Below are 21,726 nucleotides of genomic sequence, written 5' to 3'. Positions count from 1 at the left end.
ATCTCCTGACTGCCTTCAACAATCCACCGCCCCCACCCCACCCTTCTCCCTGCCTTGCACCCAACTTCTACCTCCAGGAGTCCCAGGGTGGACTCCGAGACGCCTGGAGAAAGCCAGGGACTGGCCCTGGGCCGAGAGGCAAGTTTCCGTCCCCGTAGCTGCTGGAGAAGCTGCCCCAGCTTTAAGAAGTCGAGGCTTTTGGGCTTGCTGTGTGGGGACATGGGTGGAATGTCGCCGACTTCCAAGAACGGATCGAACATTCAGTCTTTGCTTTCTTTTCCCTGCCGCTGATACCTGGGCCCCAAGAGTTGGAAGAAAAAACTTTTCCCCTAGGGATTCTAGAAGCCACGGAGACTAACACAAGGGCCTCACTGCAGGAAACGGACGTTTGGTTTTGTCCTGGGAAGGCCCCTGGGGACAATGGAAACACTGCTTTATTTGCTTCCCTAAACTCCCAACTTTAAACGCCTACTATCAATTTCTTTATGTAGTTACAACCTTTCTAGACAAGCGGGCCATCCCCTGGTCCAGAGCTTAACTCCTTCATTCAAAATGACCCGAATTCACATCTCCGGGCGGATCTGTCCTGCCAAGTCTCTGCTGGGTGCTGGGTGGTGGGTGCGGTGGAGACAAAATGTACTCTTTTCCAAATCAAACAGAAGAAGCAGGTGTGCCCGAGTGCGTGCGCGTGTGTATGTGCACAGTGCAAAGTGACAAGCTCCAGGTGTGATCTCCCAGGGCTGGTGCTGGGTTTTTCCACAAGCAGGCTCAGCTGGGGCATGTTCTGCCCGGGGTGTGAGTCAGCACACAAGTAGTTAAGTCGGCAGCCGGGCTCCCCGGGCTAGCGCAGTGGCCTCCGGGACTTAGCATGCAGCACCGCTCAGCAGAGCTGGGTCCTGGCGCTCCCCAGGAGGACTGACATGCTGCCTGGAACAAACAACAGCAGGTCTAGGTACGTAGCCGGGCTTTGATGGACGGTGTTTTGCTCTCTCCCCAGAGGACAGAGCAACGGTGCTTCGTGGTTGCCAACAGAATCCGGTGTTTATTGAGCCTCCTGTTTCTTGGGGGAAAATGAGTCATAGGGATGGGGGAGGGGAGGGGAGCAGCCTCTTCAGCCTCATTTATGTTTCCCTGGCCGTGGTGCTGCCAGGTTTCCTCAATTCCGTCTGCATTCCAGGGCTGGGAGTTCAGGTCATTTGAATGTCAGCATTAGAGGTGGGGAGGTCAAAAGGGCTCTTTTTGCTTTCTTTCTGTCAGTCTTCAGATCTACATTCAGGGATAGGGATTTGGTTTGAAGAGTTATTTGCTGAGTTGGTGAAGTCGAGTGGCAGAAACTCATTTTCCTGGCCATTTTGAACGGCAAGGTTCATATTAGCAGTCTTAAGAAGCAAACTTCTCTGAATTTACCCCATGCCTGAGTGAGAGCATGTTTTCAGAGGTGGTCTTTGCCTTGCTTACAGCCTGAAAACTGCCGCTTCAGGTGTCTGCAGTGTGACCTGATCACTTTGAGGATCCCAGTTCTTGTAATGAGTCTACTCGACTGGGTCGCCCTGGTCTTCCCATCCCTTTAGATGACTCTATTCTATCGCTCACAAAATAGCTGGAATTCTGAGTAGATGGGAACTACCCTCAAAAACTTGGTTTGGATGGAATTTCCAAGGATATAGGGACTTAGGCAACATTTGGATCTCATTCCATCTCCAATTTTTTTTTTAAGAGGTGGGGGTGGGGCAGAGGAAGAGGGAGAGAGAGAGAGAATCCTAAGCTGGGTGCGGAGCCTGACACGGGGCTGTATCCCATGACCCTCAGATCATGACCCGAGCCAAAATCAAGGATCGGAAGCTTAACCAACTGAGCCACCCAGCTGCCATCCTCCCCCATTTTTTTTTAACTAGATTACCAGTTTATTATAAAAGGATATAATTCAGGAACAGACAGATACAGGTATGGAGAAGGGGCGCAGAGCCTCGCTGCCCTCTCTAGGTTCACCACTCCCCCAAATCTCCACGTGTTTACCAACCTAGAAGCTCTGCAAACCCCATCCTTTTGGGTTTTTATGAAGGCTTCATTACAGAGGCATGATTGATTGAGTCCTCATTCCACGTCTGTTCTGTCACTGCGGCATCAGCCACCAATAACTGACATCGATGACTTTGATGATCAGGCTGATATGTTCACTGCATCAGGAGTCAACAGATGTGAGTTCAAATCTCCTGTCTGCGACTCATTAGCTCATCGAACTTCCTTGAGCCTCATTTGCTTCGTTTGTAAAATTGGGATCGGTGTGTAAGTATCTGGAATGGCTCTGGTACTCCAGAGAGACATAGGATAGGCTCTGACGCCAGATTTAGTGGAGAGATACACACTCATTAAATAGTAAGTACCAGCCTGGGAGAGTGTATACAGCTTCGGAGGAAGAAATGGGGTCAGCCATCTACTGTATGTGGGGGATCGCTGTTCTGAGAGTTAGCATCTTTTCAGCCCTCTGCAGTTTTCACGGCAATATCACGCACTCTACTGGCTTCACAATCCTGTAAACTAGGAGGATGAGGAGAGGCATGCCATCATGCCCAGCCCCATCACCTTTACCAAAAGGAAATCTTCAGTGCTGTGAGGTGACCCACCTGGAAACCTTGCCTCATTGGTTAAAGCAGAGATGCCAGGAGCTGGCTCTGAATGCTCTTCCAAATAGGCACCTTTCCAAAGCCTTTCTGCAGTGAGAACTTTGGCAGTCTCTTCCTTTTCCTTGCAGAGAAAGAAGTCCCTACTTCTCTGCTGAGACCGCTACAAGGTCAAGCGTAGGTGAGAAAAATGGAGAGCTTACCAAATCTCTAGTGCAAATACACTGTTGGGAGAGAGAGGGAGGAAACCAAGCTAATCTGGACCACTTCTCAGGGCAGGCAACGGAAGTTCTACTAGCACCGAGGTGGAATGGGTGTTTTGGAAAAAATGGTAATAAAAACTTAGACTTGGTGAATTACCCGGTCTTAGGATCAAGACTGTTAAGCAGGAGATGGAGAACCACCTCATATCACTAGATTTGAATGTCAAGGATCACCTGACAGGGAAGGAACTTTGATACCCAGACTTCCTGAAGCAAGGGACCCTTTTGGCTGTGACTCTAAGTTGTCCCACCCCACCTATTTTCCCGTTCAGCATGCGGGAATTTGTCCCAAATTTCTCCAGAAGAGTGGAGTCCAATTACCCTTGTATCCATGGTCATGAAGCTTCTCCTCACACCTTACTGAGGACAGTTTTAGTGACATTAAAACACTTGAGGAGAAGGGGACAATGTGGTCAGCAGGTAGTCATCCACCACTAGATTATGGCAGCCATTGGAACCACTAGAGGGCAGCGCAGAGACTCGTACTGGTGACCACGGGGGGGGGGGGGGGGGGGGGCGGCGGGTGGTGGTGGTGAATTTTAATGTATGCTAATGAGCTTCTTAGGATTCTGCCAAGAAATGAGGTCCCTCAGGGCCCCAGAGAATCTCCGGGGACTGTTTTCCTTATTGTTGTTATTGCTATCCACATTCCCTGATTGCTCTTGAAGACGGGCTTGGTCTGGGAAGAGCAGCTAACAAAAAGATACACATCAAAGCGTATTTATGATTATTTATGATACAAAACAAAGCAGTGTGTACCAGCTGGATGTGGTTTCCACCGCCACCTAGAATATCCAGTCTCAATTCCTGCTCCCCATTGCCTCCCTGGCTCCAAGCATGACACTGTTCTCTTAGATTATACTTAAATGTCTCATCGGCGGCTGGACAGATATTTGGCTCAGTGACAATGGAGTGTTAAGGAAAGTTCAGGCAGTTGTGTAGAGACTGCCCAAACTTGCTTTTCAGTGACTTCTTTGGTGGCTTGAAATCAACCATGGTGAGAGTATTTACATCACAGAAATTGGCAAATGGTACAACACACCCGGGCTTTTTATTCCTGGAGAGCCGGTTGTTAAACATTTAGCAACACACCACTGCCAATGTTTGTCGCAGAAAAATCTTTGATAAAGAAATGATGTGCTGGTTTAAGGCATTAGGAGAAAAAAAAAACAAACAAAAAACAGGGAATGCTACTACCTTCCGAAATGCTCTGACCCCTGAACTATGTTAATTGAATCACATAATGCCATCTTTGTTACCCTACTTACAAGAGGAAGAATTTATAAGGAAATCTTTGCAGCTGAAGTGTAAGAGTTAAGTGTAATCCGTTTCCAGCTCATTTACCATTTGGGGTTAATACAAGTAGAAATAAGAAATTTTCCAAGCCCTAATGTAGAAGATCATTTGTTGAAGTTCATCTCCCTAACTTCATATCCATGGAGCCTGGGTATGACCGGCACTCCACACTGATGAACTCTATGGCCGGGCTGACTTCAGATCTCAGAGAGTGGGGAAGCTGCTGAGAACTTCCTTTACAGGGGCATTCATTCATTGATAGATCCTTAAAGTTTTTCCTCTGGTCATGCTAAACCAAAGGAAATTTTCCTTTTAGAAGATGAGAACTTCCCATACATGATACTACCATAAAAGAGGAATTATTCGTTAGCACTTAATAGGTGTCTATACTAAAAAAAGAAATAGGGCGCCTGGGTGGCTCAGTTGGTTAAGCGACTGCCTTCAGCTCAGGTCATGATCCCAGGGTCCTGGGATCGAGTCCCGCATCAGGCTCCCTGCTCTGCGGGGAGCCTGCTTCTCCCTCTCCCACTCCCCCTGCTTGTGTTCCCTCTCTCGCTGTGTCTCTCTCTGTCAAATAAATAAATAAAATCTTTAAAAAAAAAATTAAAAAAAAATAAAAAAAGAAATAAAGGGCATTGTGAAGCAATCAGATTTAGTCATTAAGTACACCTGATTCTCAGTGAATCCTCACAACCATGGGAAGAGATGGCTACAAGTATAATCGCCAATTTAAGATGAGGAAATTGATGCATCAATGCATTTGGTGAGGGCATTGCTGGGATATGAACTCAAGAGATCTTAATCAAGAACCCATCCTCGTAAGCCACCCTTCTTTAGCATCTCCCTGCAAGATGGGTGACTAGAAATTGAGCTCCTCTCCTCTGAACATGAGCCCCTACTTTTGTCGCACAGATCTCATAATTTGAGCAAGTTTACTACGTTTTATGAAGCCAGGACTCCATTCAGACACAAAGTGGCGGTTGAAGGATGGAGCCAGGAAGTTCAAGGTTCAACAGGTGCAGCCATGGCCAGTACCCAGAAGTCATTCTTTCCAACCTTTCCTTAGGCGAAAGAAAAACAAAACTCTTACGAGCCGACTTTTCACCTCTCCTCCTCTTCTGGGTTCCACTAGGATCGTGAGCAATGTTGTAACATTCTTAGAAGAAACCAGAGTGTGTTTCTCTCCCACACACCCTCTTCCAGTGTTGCTGGAATCTTGGAAGTAAGGCAACATTCATGACGTTTCTGTTTTGTGTTGTAGTTGCAAGTGTTAGCCTCAGCCCTCACCCTGATGCTTTTGCGCCTGATGTTTATACCCACGTCTCAGACTGAATCCATTTTCTTCTCCACTGCACAGTTGGTTTACCCAACTTTCTTCTTCCGGTGTGGCACCACAAGTCTCTCCCAACCTTAGAACACTGGAGTGATGTTTGATTTCCCCTCTTCTTCTTCTTTTCCCACCTTGACCAATCCAAGTGGCAAATCCTGGGGGGATAACCCACACTTCTTTAATGTAGTTCTCCATTCTCTATTTCCACTGCCAACCCCAGAATACCACCTTGGCTCTGCTTTCCTCCCAAATGGGGTCTCCCCTTTTAAATGGCTGCCTGTCTCCAGCCCCACGGTGCCATCATGTTCCAATTTGCTTATCAGCTCCATCCTCTACAGCATTAGAGCACTAAGCAAGGACAGATCTGGAGTGTCCCAAGAAGAAGTCCTTTGGTCGGTTAGTGATGTCGGCTATGACCAGGGGATGAGAAAGGAGCATCCTCTTTGAGCCTCACCCTGCTCATTTCACTCCATTTTCTTGGTGAATATTGGCAATATGCAGCTCTGTTTATGTTTTTACCTACTCAAAAACATTCAGGGACCCTTTCTTGCATTCACTAAGTTAAGATTCCTCAACCTGGCATTTTATTTATTTATTTATTTTTAAAGATTTTATTTATTTGAGAAGAGAGAAAGAGTGAGCATGAGTGGGGGGGGGGGGCTGGGGGTCAGGGCAGAGCGAGAGGGAGAAGCAGGCTCCCCACCAAGCAGGGAGCCTGACTTGGGGCTTGATCCCAGGACTCTGAGATCATGACCTGAGCCAAAGGCAGATGCTTAACTAAGCATCCCAGCCATCCCAGACTGAGCCACCCAGGTGCCCCCCCCCCCCAACCTGGCATTTTAGAACATCCAGTAACTTATCCCCTCTGCTGCCTCTTTTATTGCTCCCCGACAAAGCCTACATTAGTGGATCTCAAGCTCAGTGTCACAATGGACCAGCGGGCAAGAGAGGGTGGGGTTACCACCAGAGAGCTGACCATCTTCTGTAACACTGTATCCTGTCCTAACTCTGGCATACCTGGGGTATGAATGTGGGAGTGTCACAAAAGAACATCATCTTCCAGAAAGTTAAGGTAGAAAAAGACTGTGTACAGCTGCCCTTGGTGTAGCCAAACCACACTGCTTGCTGTCATATATATTTGGGGCTTTCCTTCCCCTGCACTTGGGCGAACACTGATACGTTAGCATCCACATCTATACCTGGTAAAATCTGTTCTGTTGTTCAAAGTTTGGCTTCAATTCCATCTCCTTCATGAAGCCTTCCTTGATTTTTCAAACTAGATATGATCCATCCTTTTTGCAAGCCCCCAGAACGTTTTTTAAGATGTTTATGTCAAACCTTGCATTATATTTATTTTGCACCTGTCTTGTATTCCCCCATATAATCAGCAGAGAGAAAGGTTTTTTAATCAAATTTTTAATTTTTTTTATTAAAAAAAATCTATTTCACTGGGCTGCATACATGGTAGGACCTTCATGAACTGACCTCTTCTGACCACCCTCATCATGTTTTTCCTCAGTACCCCGTTTGCCTTCTCTGCCCTTGTAATAGCAGACAGCTTTGCACATGCCATGCCTTCTGATCAGGGGAAGTAGATTGCCAGAACAGCCACAGTTCTCCACCTTCCCCTGAATCTATGCCTCCCGCAATGTGACTTCTCATCAAGAGGTGGAGACCATTTCTCTTCCCCTTGAATCTGGGCTGGCCCCACAACTTGCTTTGGTCAGGACAATGCAGCAGAAGTTACAACATGTCAGTACAGAGCCTAGCTTGCACATTTCCACTCGTTTTCTTGGAAACTGGCCCAGATGCCACGTGAAACAACCCTGGCCAGCCTGTAGGAGGATGAGGGACCATGTGTAACAGAGATGGGCTGTCCAGTAGAAGCCATCCTAAACCAGCAGCTCCAGCCAAATCCTAACCAACCCAGCAGCTCTCTGTTGATGCATTTGCAAGCCCCAGCTCAGCAGAACTGCCCCGTTCACCCAGCCACATGGCTAGCCCACAGAATCATGAGCTAAACAAATTGTTACCTCCAGCTATTAAGCTTTGGAGTGGTTTGTTACGCAGCCAATGCTAACTGATATATTAGGTTAATAGCTACCTTTCTGAACTCCACTGAGATATCACTTCCTTGGCAAAGCCATCTCTGACCCCTTTCAAGTCTGGGTCAGGGTTCCCTGTTAGGTACCCCAGAGGCCCACAGAGTCCAGTGTTATAATTACTTGGCAATCATCTCTATCTTACATGAGACTGTAAGATTTTTGAAGGCAGGAATTTTGTTTTAGGAATTACATTCTTTGGGTCCTGCACAGTATCTGGGACTTGGTAAATGCTTGAGGAATATATTTAAATGAAGGAAGCAGTGGATTAAATCAGAGGCTGTAACTCATGGCCTGCATATGTTCAATTTGTCCCACATAGAGTGATTGATACAATGTTTTTTAAAACCTTGTTTGCCTACATTTGAAAATCAAGAAATTTAAGATACTAAATGTTCACTAAAAGAAATGGAAAGATGCATCGATATTGGGCCTTCATTTCCTCATTTATCATCGAATCTGTGTGGTTCTGCTGCGTCTGCGAGTTTCGCTCAGCTGCTTACCCGCTATAAAACACTCGACACTTAGGTAAGCTGCTGATAAATGTGTCCGCTCACCCAGTTCTGCCTGCTGATGGGAGGCAGCTCCTCTCTTCCTGGCAAGATTTGAAGCATTACTCATAATCTCATTTTTCTCCTCTCCAAGTTGAGTTTGTTTTTTCTCCCTCCAAAGGGTTTTCAAGAGTAATTTGGCTTACCGCCTGCCTCAACTAGAGCCAGATGTTTTCTTCCATCTCCTAATTCATTTTCATTATGGCAGGAATTGTGGTTTGGCTGGAGGTAGCCTCCTCACCCAACAATGCTGGCAGGCCTGTCAGAAACATGATGGTTTTCTGATGTTTTTCCCCTTTAATGGTGCTCAGAAGGGTCTATGTAAAACCTACTATTCGTGGTCTCTTTCTGAACGTATTGCAGAGCCTTTTTAAAAAATTAATTAATCAATTACTTTTGTGATTACTGATTCTATTTACAAGGCTTAGAACTCACTGATGTTCGGCAGGAATGCGCTGCTATAGGTATACCAGTTGTTTGCCCTGGCATCCGTTCTAACTGGTCAGGGCTCGGGCTGAACCAGTAGTTAAATCTTTTGAACATATCAACCCTGAACGTAACACATTGGAATGGAAAACAGGCTAGTCTCCAATTATGCCTGTACCTTTGGACTCCTCTATGAGGCAACAGGCTTAAGAACGTGGTCACAGCCCTATGCCACTTGGTGGTATCAATTCTCTTATGTAAATACCAACTTAATTATCCAGTTCAGAAGAAACTTTATCTCTTATGGTGCATCCAAAGTTCAGTTTACCGGGGCATGAAGGGCAGCTCAGCCTGTTTTCTTTCTTTTTTTTTTTTCTATTTGAGAGAGAGAATGAGATAGAGAGTGCATGATGGGGTGAGGGTCAGAGGGAGAAGCAGGCTCCCTGCTGAGCAGGGAGCCCAACGCGGGACTCGATCCCGGGACTCCAGGATCATGACCTGAGCCGAAGGCAGTCGCTTAACCAACTGAGCCACCCAGGCGCCCCTGTTTTCTGATTAGTGAAATGAATAAGCAGGTAGAACTCGCTCTGTTCCATTAGGGCCAACTAAATTAGTTGTTGCCTCATTATTTCTAAAAGTCCCTTGGGATCAGAGAGCCGACTTACGAGTTCAACCAAGATGGAGTCTGAAGTGGACACAGTCTACCTCATAAAGCCAAGAGAAGGAACAGGAACTCTCTTTTTTGTAGTGGTTGTTCTTTGTTTAAGAATACATAAGAAGAGGGGCGCCTGGGTGGCTCAGTCGTTGGGCGTCTGCCTTCGGCCCTGGTCGTGATCCCAGGGTCCTGGGATCGAGCCCCGCATCGGGCTCCCTGCTCCGCGGGAGGCCTGCTTCTCCCTCTCCCGCTCCCCCCGCTTGTGTTCCCTCTCTCGCTGTGTCTCTCTCTGTCAAGTAAATAAAATCTTTAAAAAAAAAATACATAAGAGACTAGCAGAGTTGACACCTCCTTTTTCAGCCTCATTGGAAATTAGGTTACTCTATGTGACTTTTTCACATCTGTATTCATCCATTGAAAAAAAAAATACCTTTGTATCACAAAAGTAATACACAATCAGGGCAAAACATTTTAATATGGTTAAGCAAAATGCAGATATAAATAAGTAATATAAATAAATAAAAAATAAATAAAAAAAAATTTCCCCCAAATCGCAATAGCATTCAAAATGGATTAGTCTAGTTATCTCTTTGTCTCTGTCTCTCTCTCTATATATTTTTGACAGCTTTAAAACTTGGGACTGTTTTCTTTTAAACCCCAAGCTTTAAAAAAAATCTTGAAGGGAATGTTTTCAAATCTGTTACACATTCTCCTGCTGTGTTAGGGATTGTTAAGCAAAAATGACTCAGGTTGTCGTTCTGACTACTGATCATTGTCATGGCTGAGTCACTGTCTCTAGAACCTCCTTTACGTGCTACTCTATCATCTTTGTGCCTGCTTCTAGAGACCTGGAGTTTTCCAGTTTTCTATGATCGGAAGAAAAAGAATGGTTGGTTAGAACTGTTTGTCAATTAAAAGTCAACAAGTTCTGCACAGGTAAAATGCAGACTTTATTCCATAATTTTCTGTGACCTGGAGACATTTTATATTTACTTCCCATTTATATTTATGTCTTAGTGTTGAGACTGAATTAGAGAGATTTTAGTATATTATGAAATGTAACATTGAGCATCTTTTCATGTACGGTTCATCATTTGGGTGTCTTCTTTGGAAAAAAATGTCTAGTTCTGCCCACTTTTTAATTGGATTATTTGGTTTTTTGCTATTGAGTTATAGGAGTTCTTTACATATTTTGGATTAATCCCTTATCTGACATATGGTTTGCAAATGTTTTCTCCCATTCTGTAGGTTGCCTTTTCATTTTGTTGCTCATTTCCTTTGCTGGGCAGAAGTTTTCGTCTGGTGTAATCCCACCTGTTGCTTATACTTTTTGCATCATATTCACAAAAATCATTGCCAAGGCTAATGTTAAGGAGCTTCTTCCCTGACATTTCTTGTAGGAGTTTTACAGTTTCAGGTCTTACGTTTAAGTCTTTAATCCATTTTGAGTTAATTTCTGTGAGTGGTGTAAGATAGGGGTCAAATTTCATTTCTCTTTATGTGGTCATCCAGGAATAAAACCATTTGATTTTTTAAGTTTAAATTCAATTAGCCAATGTATCATTAGTTTTTGATATAATGTTCACTGATTCATTAGTTGCGTATAACACCCAGTGCTCATCACATCACATGCCCTCCTTAATGCCCATCACCCAGTTACCCCATCCCCCCACCCACCTCCCCTTCTGCAACCCTCAGTTTGTTTCCCAGAGTCAGGAGTCTCAAATGGCTTGTCTCTGATTTGTGGCACTTACTGGACTGAAAGAAATGTCAAAGAAGATACAAGATTTAGCTAAAGAGTCCTCTTCATGAACTGGTGTTAATCTGGTGGCTATGTTCATCAAAATGGGTAGGGGGCTTGCTCTGGAAAAATCGTTGCTTAACAGAGAAGCATTTACTTCTTGCTTATGCAAAGCGCAGTCCTGGTCCGATGACTCTCTGGAGTAGGTTTCTTCCAAGTGGTGACTCAGGGATCGTGTAACCTATCATCTGGAACAGGCATTTATCAGGGTCACCAGAGCAGAGGAAGAGAGATCATGGAAAACCCACACCCCCTATAAATGCCTCTGCACTAAATACTTCAGTCTGCAAGTGACACATGTCGTTGCCACTCACAGCCCATTGACCAGTGACTACCAGGTACCTGGAGAGCATAACCTCCCTGTATGCCCACAAAAGAGCAGAGGACCAGATATGGGTGAGGGCTTCAAGGCTCCATCACCATGACCTTAGGCAAGTACTGGAATTTCTCTATCTGGCAGGGGGCAACCGTGGAATCCTTACCTCTTCCCACCATCCTGAGTCTAAATCTGATTTCTTCCTAGCTTTGTGATTTTGACTGCTTTGTAGACACTATGTCCTCTTACTCTAAGAGTATCGGGCAGCTACGAGTAAGGGACAGATGCTTGATTTTACTGGCAATATAACCTTCGGCTAATTGTTTCATTTCTCTTGGACTCTTTATTTTTCTTTTTAATTGGAATGTAGAATGGCTATAGGAACAGTGCCATCCTCAGAATATTGCTGTGGGTACTCAATGAGACAACTCATGTAATGTTTTAGGACAGCGTCTGGAGCATATGATGAGTTCAGTCCATTCATGTTATTTTATTTTTTATTTTTATTTTTTGAAGGTGACTGTCCTCCTTGTGCTGGCTTGATAAATGCCTACATAGGAACAGCTCAATATGTTGGTGTTGTCCTTCGTGTCCTGGAGTGATTGGTCAGCCCAATCCATGCCAGTCCCTTTCATCTACTGACCCATAAAATGGAGTCACAAACTCTGTAGGGGATCGGAGTCTTTTCCCAAGACCATCAACCCCCCTTGCAGTTGTGTCTCATCTGCGTTAGCTTAGATTCCATCGCTGCCTGGCCCTGTCTTGGCTCTGTATCTCAGTTGGATCCTGCCTTTGGCTCCCACAAGCTCAATATTCCTGTCTGGCTTCCCCCATCGTTGAGCTCTGGTGGTCTCTCTTAGAATTATGAGAGAAGTCTGGGCTGGCCCCTTGCATTTCTGGAGTACTCATTTCCCTCAGGGGGGAGCTGCCCACCCTAAACTCAGCCCCTCATGATACAAACCCTGCCTCACCTTCTGGTTCACACACAGGCTTGGTCCTGGCCTCCACACAGCAGAGGGAACATCAGACACCCCCTCTCCTTTCACGAGCCACCCCCTTTAAGCCTGGGCATTTCTGGTGCCACCTAACCCTTATCGCCATCCCAAACCAATGAAAAGCCAGGGTGTTAAGTCCTCCCACAGGTATTATCCCTCCAGGTGGATATACACAAGCAAGAATTTTTTTCTCTCCCCACTCCCCTGAATCTTAAGTAGATTGTCCTTGGGAATGAGCCAGACAAATTAGAGCAAGAGAGAATGTGAGAAATGGCATGTGTTCACTCTCCAGCATGGGGTGGGGGAGGGTGGGGAGTCCAGTTGCCCTCCCCCCTTGCTTTTTGGCTACTATCTAGTGGGGGGGGAGATGTCTGTGAATCGTTGCCAGTGTATTTGCTCTGGGCAAGGAAGAAAGCAATTTTCACCAGGCAGGGTTCCTCCTCAGGCTTGGTTCTGCCCAAAACAAGAAAGACAAAATGCTTTCATGTCAAGCTCCACTTGATTGTCCTTTTCCCCGTTGGCCAGAGAGAACATTGAGTCAGGCTAGACTTTGATATAAGTAAATTTTCTGCTTCTCTTGGTCCTCTCCCCCCAACTTCTATCAAAGGATAATATGGTATTTTTTTACCCCTATACATCCACCTACCTCCCTCCCCTCTGGTAACCATCAGTTTGATCTCTGTACTTACAAGTTGGTTTCTTGGTTTGTCTTTCTCTCTGCCCCCCCCCCTTTTGTTTTGTTTCTTAAATTCCACATGAGTGGAATCAGGTGGTATTTGTCTCTCTCTGACTGACTTATTTTGCTTAGCATAGTATTCTCTAGGTCCATCCATATTGTTGCAAATGGTAAACTTCTGTTTAATGGCTGAATGATATTCCGTTGTGTATATATACCACATCTTCTTTATCCATTCATTTATTGATGGACACAGGCTGCTTCCATAATTTGGCTACTCTAAATAATGCATTAATAAACAGAGTACGTGCATTCCTTTGGATTACTGTTTTTACATTTTTTTGGGGGGGGGGTTAAATACCCAGTAGTGTGATTCCTGAATTGTATGGTAGCTCTATTTTTAACTTTTTGAGGAAACTCCATACTGTTTTCCACAGTGGCTGCACCAGCTTGCATTCCCACCTATAGGGCAAGAGGGTTCCTTTTTCTCCACATCGTCACCAACATTTGCTGTTTCTTGTGTTTTTTATTTTAGCCATTCTGAGGTGTGAGGTGATAGCTCATTGTGGTTTTGAGTTGCATTTCCCTGATGTCAAGTGATGTTGAGCATCTTTTCATGTGTGTGTTGGCCATCTGGATGTCTTCTTTGGAGAAACGTCTGTTTATGTTTTCTACCCATTTTTAATAGGATTATGTGTTTTTTTGGTGTTAATTGTATAAATTCTTTATATATTTTTGATACTAACCCTTTATCAGATATGTCATTGGCTACTATCTTCTCACATTTCTTAGGTTGCCTTAGGTTGTCTTTTAGTTTTGTTGGTTGTTTCCTTCACTGTGCAGAAGCTTTCTATTTTGATGTAGTCCCAATAGTTCATTTTTACTTTTATTTCCTTTGCCTCAGGCGACCTATCTAGAGAAATGTTGCTACAGCCGCCAATGTCAGAGAATTTACTGCCTGTGCTCTCTTCTAGGATTTTTGTGGTTTCAGGTCTCACATTTAGGTCTTTAATCCATTTTGAGTTTATTTTTTGTATATGGTGAAAGAAAATGGTACAGTTTCATTCTTTTGCACGTTGCTGTCCAGTTTTCCTAATACCATTTATTGAAGAGAGCGTCTTTTCCTCATCGGATATTTATTTCTTCTTTGTCGAAGATTAATTGACCATATAATTGTGGGTTTATTTCTGGGTTTTTTATTCTGTTCTATTGATCTATGTGTCTGTTTTTGTGCCAGTACCATACTGTTTTGATTGCTACAACTTAGTAATATAACTTGAAGCTTGGAATTGTGATGCCATCGGCTTTGGTTTTCTTTTTCAACATTCCTCTGGCTATTTGGGGTCTTTTCTGGTTCCATACAAATTTTAGGATTATTTGTTCCAGCTCTGTGAAAAAAGTTGATGGTATTTTGATAGGGATTGCATTGAATGTATAGATATCTCTAGGTAGCATAGACATTTTAACAATATGTGTTCTTGCAGTCCATGAGTATGGAACATTTTTCCATTTCTTTGTGTCTTCCTCAATCTTTTATGAATGTTCTATAGTTTTCTGAGTACAGATCTTTTACCTCTTTGGTTAGGTTTTTTCCTAGGTATCTTATGGGTTTTGGTGCAGTTGTAAATGGGATTGACTTCTTAATTTCTCTTTCTTCTGTCTCAGTGTTAGTGTATAGAAATGCAACTGATTTCTGTGCATTGATTTCATATCCTGACATGTTGCTAATTTCCTGTATGAGTTCTAGCAATTTTGGGGTGGAGTTTTTGGGTTTTCCACATAGAGTATCATGTCATCTGCAAAGACTGAGAGTTTGACTTCTTGGCCGATTCGGATGCCTCATTTCCTTTTGTCTGATTGCTGAGGCTAGGACTTCTAGTACTATGTTGAACAACAGTGGTGAGAATGAACATCATTGTCTTGTTCCTGACCTTAGGGGGAAAGCATTCAGTTTTTCCCTATCAAGGATAATTTTTTCTGTGGGTTTTTCATATATGGCCTTTATTATGTTGAAATATGTTTCCTCTAGACCTACTTTGTTGAGGGTTTTCATCATGAATGGTTGTTGTACTTTGTCAAACCTTTTTTCTGCATCTACTGAAATGATCATATGGTTTTTACCATTTCTCTTACTGATGTGACATATCATGCTGATTGTTTTGTGAGTATTGAACCACAATTGCGTGCTGGAAATAAATTCCACTTGATCATGGTGTATGATTTTTTTAATGAATTGTTGGATTCAGTTATTGCTTGTATTTTGTTGAGATTTTTGCATTTGTGTTCCTTAGAGATATTGACCAGTAGTTCTCTCTGTTTTTATTTATTTATTTTTGTGATGTCTTTATTTGGTTTTGGTATTAGGGTATTGCTAGCCTCATAGAATGAATTTGGAAGTTTTCCTTCCTTTTCTATTTTTTGGAATAGTTGAAAAAAATAGGTATTAACCCTTCTTTAAATGTTTGGTAGAATTCACATGTGAAGCCATCTGGTCCTGGACTTCCGTTTGTTGGGAGGTTTGTGATTACTGATTCAATTTCATTGCTGGTAATTAGTCTATTCAAATTTTCTATTTCTTCCTGCTTCAATTTTGGTAGATTATATGTTTCTAGGAATTTACCCATTTCTTCTAGGTTGTCCAATTTGTTGGCATATAATATTTCATAATCTCATAATTCTTTGTATTTCTGTGGTGTCAGTTGTTTATATTTCCTCCTTCATGTGTGATTTTATTTATTTGGGTCCTCTCACTCTCTCTCTTTTTTTATGTGTGTAGTTAGATGTTTATCAATTTTGTTGATCTTTTCAAAGAACCAGTTCCTGGTTTCACTCATCTGTTCTATTGATTTTTTAGTTTTTATATCATTTATTGCTGCTCTAATCTTTATTATTTCCTTCCTTCTGCTAGTTTGGGGTTTTGTTTGTTCTTCTTCTGGCTCCTTTAAATGTAAGGTTAGGTTGTTTATTTGAGATTTTTCTTGCTTCTTGGGGTAGGCCTGTATTGCCATATACTTCCCTCTTAGAATGACTTTTGCTGCATCCCAAAGGTTTTGGACTGTTGTGTTTTCATTTTCATTTGTTTCCATGTAATTTTTTATTTCCTCTTTGATTTTCTGGTTGACTCATTCATTGTTTAGTAACATGTTATTTAACCTCCATGTATTTGTGGTCTTTCCAGATTTTTTTCTTGTCGTTGATTTGTAGTTTCATAAATTGTGGTCAGAAAAGATGTGTGGTATGACTTCATTATTCTTCAATCTGTTGAGACTTGTTTTGTGGCCTAACGTGTGATCTCTTCTGGAGAATGTTCTGTGTGAACCTGAAAAGAATGTGTGTTGTGCTATTTTAGGATGGAATGTTCTGAATATATCTGTTAAATCCATCTCGTCAGGTGTGTCATTCAAAGCTACTGTTTTCTTGTTGATTTGCTGATTGGATGATGTGTCCATCAATGTAAAGTGGGGTGTTAAGTTCTCCTACTATTACTGTATTAATATCAATTATTTCCTTTATGCTTGTTATTAACTGTTTTATGTATTTGGGTGCTCCCAGTTTGGGTGCATAAATATTTATAATTATTATATCTTCTTGTTGGATTGTCCCCTTTATGATTATATATAGTGCCCTTCTTTGTCTCTTGTTACAGTCTTTGTTTTAAAGTCTATTTTGTCTGATATTTGTTGCTACTCCAGCTTTCTTTTGATGTCCATTTGCATGATAAATGTTTCTCCATTCCCTCACTTTCAATCTTCAGGTGTCTTTAGATCTGAAATGCGACTCTTGTAGATAGCAAATAGATGGGTCTTGTTTTTTTATCCATTCTGTCACCCTATATCTTTTGATTGGAGAGTTTAGTCCATTTATATTCAAATAATTATTGATAGATATGTATTTATTGCCATTTTGTTACTTGTTTTGTGGTTGTTTATGTAGTTTTTCTTGATATTTTCTTCTCCTCCTTGTTGGCTTTCTTTAGTGATATATTTTGTTTTTTTTTCTTCTTATTCTTTGCATATTTATTATTTTGCACTTTGATGTGTGGTTATCATTAAATTTGTATATAACATCTGCATATAGATAGCAGTCTATATTAAGTTGATGGTCATTTAAATTTGAACCCATTCTTTACTCCTGTCCTCCCCATGTTTTAGGTTTATGGTGTCGTATTTTACTTTTATTTTACGAATCCCTTGTCTGATTTTTACAGAAATACTTAATTTTACTGCTTTTGTGTTTTTTCCTTTTTATACTCTCATTTATGTTCTTTCCTTTCTACTCACAGAGTTCCCTGTAATATTTCTTATAGGGCTGGTTTAGTGGTCATGAACTCCTTTTAGTTTTTGTTTGTCTGAGAAACTCTTTTTTTTTCTTTTTTAGAGAAACTCTTTATCTCTCCTTCTATTCTAAATGACAACCTTGCTGAATAGAGAATTCTTGGCTGCAGATTTTTCCTTTTCAGCACTTTGAATTTATCATGCCACTCCCTTTTGGCCTGCAAAGTGCTGAAAAATCTGCTGATAACCATATGGGGTTTCCCTTATATGTAACTGTCTTATTTTCTCTAACTGCTTTTAAAATCCTTTCTTTATCACTTTTGCCATTTTAATTACCCTGTGTCTTGGTGTGGATCTCCTTGGGTTGATTTTGGAGAGGAGGGTCTCTGTGCTTCCTGGATCTAAACATTGATTTCCTTCCCCAGATCAGGGAAGTTTTCACCTATTATTTCTTCAAATTAATTTTCTGCCCCCCTTTCTCTATCTTCTTCTGGGATCCTTATAGTGTGAAAAATGTGGTATTTTTTCCACTGTGCACCGTGCAGGTGGGAGATGCTAAGCCTCTGAGGTTTATGTAGAGGGACTGAATTACATCAAGAGATACTGTCACCTTGTTCCTGAAATGAAGATAAATGCAACTGCAGCCTGTTTTCCCCAATCTGCCTTCATAATCTTGTATGGCAAACTGGTCAAATTTTTCACTGCCAAAACAATAAATCCATATCTGTGGTTTTGGAAAAAGATGAATCACCAGAGAGGAATTTCCAAATATTCTGCAAAGGTTATATAGCCCCACAGTGGTTTTCTAGCAGTAGGAAAATGAGGAAAATTTTAGATTCCAGTCCTACCTACATTTCAAACCCTCTACATGTTTCAAAAACAACAAAGACACCCCTTCTTCCCGAGGCTGAGTTTGTTAAACTCTAATGGGGAGATCATTAGAGCTACCCATGAGGAATACACCAAGAAAAGAACTGTGCTCTAAGGTTTAAATGCATGGAACCAACCACTCTTGGGCATCCACATGTGGCCTAATTAATATGGTAACTCATTCACATCAAGCTGTAGAGTTATCAAAGAACTTTAAAAAAAATATTGTCTATGTGAAACTTTCAGCAAGGTAGATTTTTGTTAGTCTCCATTTTCCTAAAAAGGAAAATGGAACAGAGGGATTAAGGTCACTGAGAAAAAAGCCTCAATCTTCAGATTCCAAATTCTAGTCCTTTCCATATACTCAATCTTTTGCCTTTGTCTTTTGCCCTTTGTATTGAAGGCGGGACTGAGTAAATTTGGAGAGAAACTCTGCAGCCCCAGAGGAGTGTATCTATTTTTTTCTATGAGAAAAGCAGGACTGTCAATATTGTTGGGAACAAGGGCTTTGTGAACCCCCCAGAAAAGAAGAACCACAGCGCACTGCTCTGTGACACGTCATCTTCCTCCTGGGCTCTGCCACTATGGTCGGAGCTGTGACCTCCCTCATAGAAGGAACCTGGGCTCTCCACTGCAGTGAAGTACATCCATTAGTCTCAATTTCAAGTTCAACATACGACAGGTGCAAAAGGGGTTTAATAGGAAACAGTCTCTCTCTGTCTGCTTAGAACAGAAGGGACCTCTTTTCTTTCGCTTGAGGTTTGAGGTCAAGATTCAACAGAGACAAGTGTAAAGGTGAATCTATAAATAGTCATCTGATAATGGGACTGCTTTGAGGTTCAAAGGGATTTTTCATTACTTGGCAAAACGTATGAGGTGGTAAGGTACCAATATGGCAGCCCTGTGTACTTAAAACTAATTTCTTTTCTGACTTAATGAAGAATTCATTGGGTCAGAGTGCCCATCACTTTTAACTTTAAAAATGTTCCCAGAGGCAGCTTGGCATACAGTGTCCAGTGATTAGAATCCATATATTCTCCAAAGGGAGGCCCAATGCTCACTTTGATGAGATTTAGCTTGGACAGGTTCTTAAGTTGGAGGTAACAGAATCAACCCCAGCTAGCTCAAGAGGAACAGGATTTATTAGGGGATAGAGATAACTTGCCCAATCATTGTGAAGGCTCAAAACAGAGAATTGGGGTTGAACTTCCAGAAGAAATTCTCCAACTTAAATACAGACCTGATCTGCTGAGGGATAGGCTGCTTTGGTAGTGGTCCTGGAATAAGGAAGTGGCTACAGCATCTAGAAGAAGCCACCATACTGCTGTCTCAGAGTCATGTTGCCACAATCCAAACCAACAAGACAGATGTGCAATACAGAGTGTCTCTTCCCATGTGGCTCAGTTCTGAATCAAAGTCTCACACTAGTGCATCTGAAAGGCAGAACTGAAACTGCATCTGGAACTCTAGGCAAATGAGCGTCTGGCGTTGCCATGGCCGCTGGGTTTAGAAAAGGTATTGAGGGAAGCCCTCTACAAAGCCAGTAGTGCTTTAAACCACAACTCTTCCCTCCACTTGCGTACTAGAGAGCAAAGCTTATTTCCCATCCATCTAGCCTCCCACCTATCCCTTTATCTGTCTATCACCCATCCATTTATCCATCCATACATGTATCCATCCATCCACCCATTCTTCGTCCACCCATCCACCATCCATCCATCCACGTACCCATCCATCCATCCATCCAATGTTTGCACTTTTGGTATTATTTCTTTTTTTAGAGAATCTGTTTCAGGATGTGTCTGAAAGATAAGGACTGCTTAAAGGGTCTGACTAGAATACCATTAGCGCAGTAACATTTTTAACAATAACACCTTAAGATCATCAAATATCTAGTCAGTGTTCAAATCTTTGCAATTATCTCCTAGTTTTCAAAAAAAGTTCTAAATAATGAGGGTTTGGGTCTTACAGCATAAGTTGATTGGCACGTCTCCTCAGCCTCTTTTAATCTACAGTTTCTTCTCCTTTATTCTCCTCCTCTCCCCTGCCTTGGCCACTCTCTTCCCCTGCCCTCCCCTCCCTTGCTTCTCTCTCTCTCTTCTCCATTCTGCTCCTCCTCATGTTTCCTTCCCCTCCTCCTTCTCATCCTCTTGCTCCTCATCCTCTCTCTCCCTCTCCACTTCTAATTTCTTTATTAAAGAAACGGGGTCATTTGTCCTAGAGTCTTTCACAGTCTGGACTATGCTTACTGTATCCCCATATTGTCCTCTAACATAGTTGGTTGTTTCTTGTATATTCCATAAACAGGCACTCAGATCTAGAGGCTGATCCAATTTAGTGTTACTATTTTGGTAAGAGTACTTGAGAAGAACACATCATTCAGAGGCTTGCAATATTCATTTGTCTCTCTTTTGGTGACTTATATAAGCATCCAGTCAATGACCATTGCCTAGTTCCATCATTTCACTAGGGGTTGCAAAGCATGTAGAGTCGTGGTGTGTCATTCTTTCCTCAATTATTGGCTGGAATATTTCAAGTGTGAGAAACTATCCCTCATTAATGATTTGGCTTTCCCAAGATACCTTTATATAGGAAAAGTAGAGTACATTCTTGATCTCCCCCCCCCTTTTTTAAATCACTTTCCAGAAAAGCAAATTGGAATTTGTTATTTTAAAGGTAGCATCTTTTACAGGTAATCAGTGAGGTGTTTTTTTATTTTTAGTATCATTAAAACATCATGGATTTAAGCAAATTTGGTTTGTGTCAATCTACTGCAATTATTTTTTTAAAAAATTGATGCCCAAATTGACCTATTTGAGAGAGAACCTCTAGTTCTTTTTACACAGTTCTAATCTTCTTGATCATCACCTTGGCTTCCTTGATTCCTCGTATGAAAACATGTTGCAGGTTTCATTCATATATTTCTTGTCCCAGACCCAGAACCAGCCATTTCTTCAAGGATCCCTTGTTCCTTTTAGCAAGAAACAGTATAAAGAGACCACAATCTGGATGCTCTATGAAATAATGTATGTTTTTTAAAAGTAATTTATTCTTCAATCATTCCAAGGAGCAAAGAATGAAAAAGGATGTGGCAATTAGCATGGAACATAGGAAGTCAGGATCAAGCCTTTGAAGGCCCCTACCCTGTAGGCGTAAGTAAAAGATCCTGTGGTGCTAATGACCATTGGTTAATGGTTTATGAATTGAGGTTTTGAGAGAAGCATTTTTTGGGGGGGTTGAGTACAGTTCATGTGTTTCTCTCTGGCTGCCTCTGCCTTCTGCTGGGTAGTTTCTCCCTCTGTGATAGGGTGTTCAGAGACAGAGGGACATCATTTGCTTCATCATCTGCTAATGAGGAGGGACCACTTGGACACTTGCTTATCCCCAGAGGCTGTGATGCCAGAGCCCTGGTCAAGGCGGCACAGGAAGAATTTGGTGAGAGGCAAGAGCTCTTGTCTAGGAATCTGGAGACTTGGTCTCACATCCTGCAATAAGTATTGCTCAACCACGCTCACTTTTAACCATCCTTTCCTGTTCTAGAAGCCATATC

The 21,726-nt window shown here is 42.3% G+C and overlaps 1 protein-coding gene across 1 annotated transcript in view; it reads left to right on the top strand.

Annotated features, from left to right (window-relative positions):
* The first annotated feature begins 763 nt into the window (after window positions 1-763).
* ASAH2 (N-acylsphingosine amidohydrolase 2) overlaps window positions 764-21,726 on the top strand; it is a 93,990-nt gene continuing 73,027 nt past the window's right edge. The window contains exon 1 of the mRNA XM_045876191.2: window positions 764-952. The gene's annotated coding sequence lies outside the window, so the exon portion shown is untranslated. The remainder of the gene's footprint in view (window positions 953-21,726) is intronic.

The sequence above is a fragment of the Mirounga angustirostris genome, unplaced genomic scaffold (assembly GCF_029215605.1).
Source record: "Mirounga angustirostris isolate CCGP_5_RB_7025 unplaced genomic scaffold, mMirAng1.0.hap1 SCAF_6, whole genome shotgun sequence".
NCBI lineage: Eukaryota > Metazoa > Chordata > Mammalia > Carnivora > Phocidae > Mirounga > Mirounga angustirostris.
The sequence above is the reverse complement of the archived record's forward strand: the minus strand, read 5'-3'. Positions and strand labels throughout refer to the sequence as shown.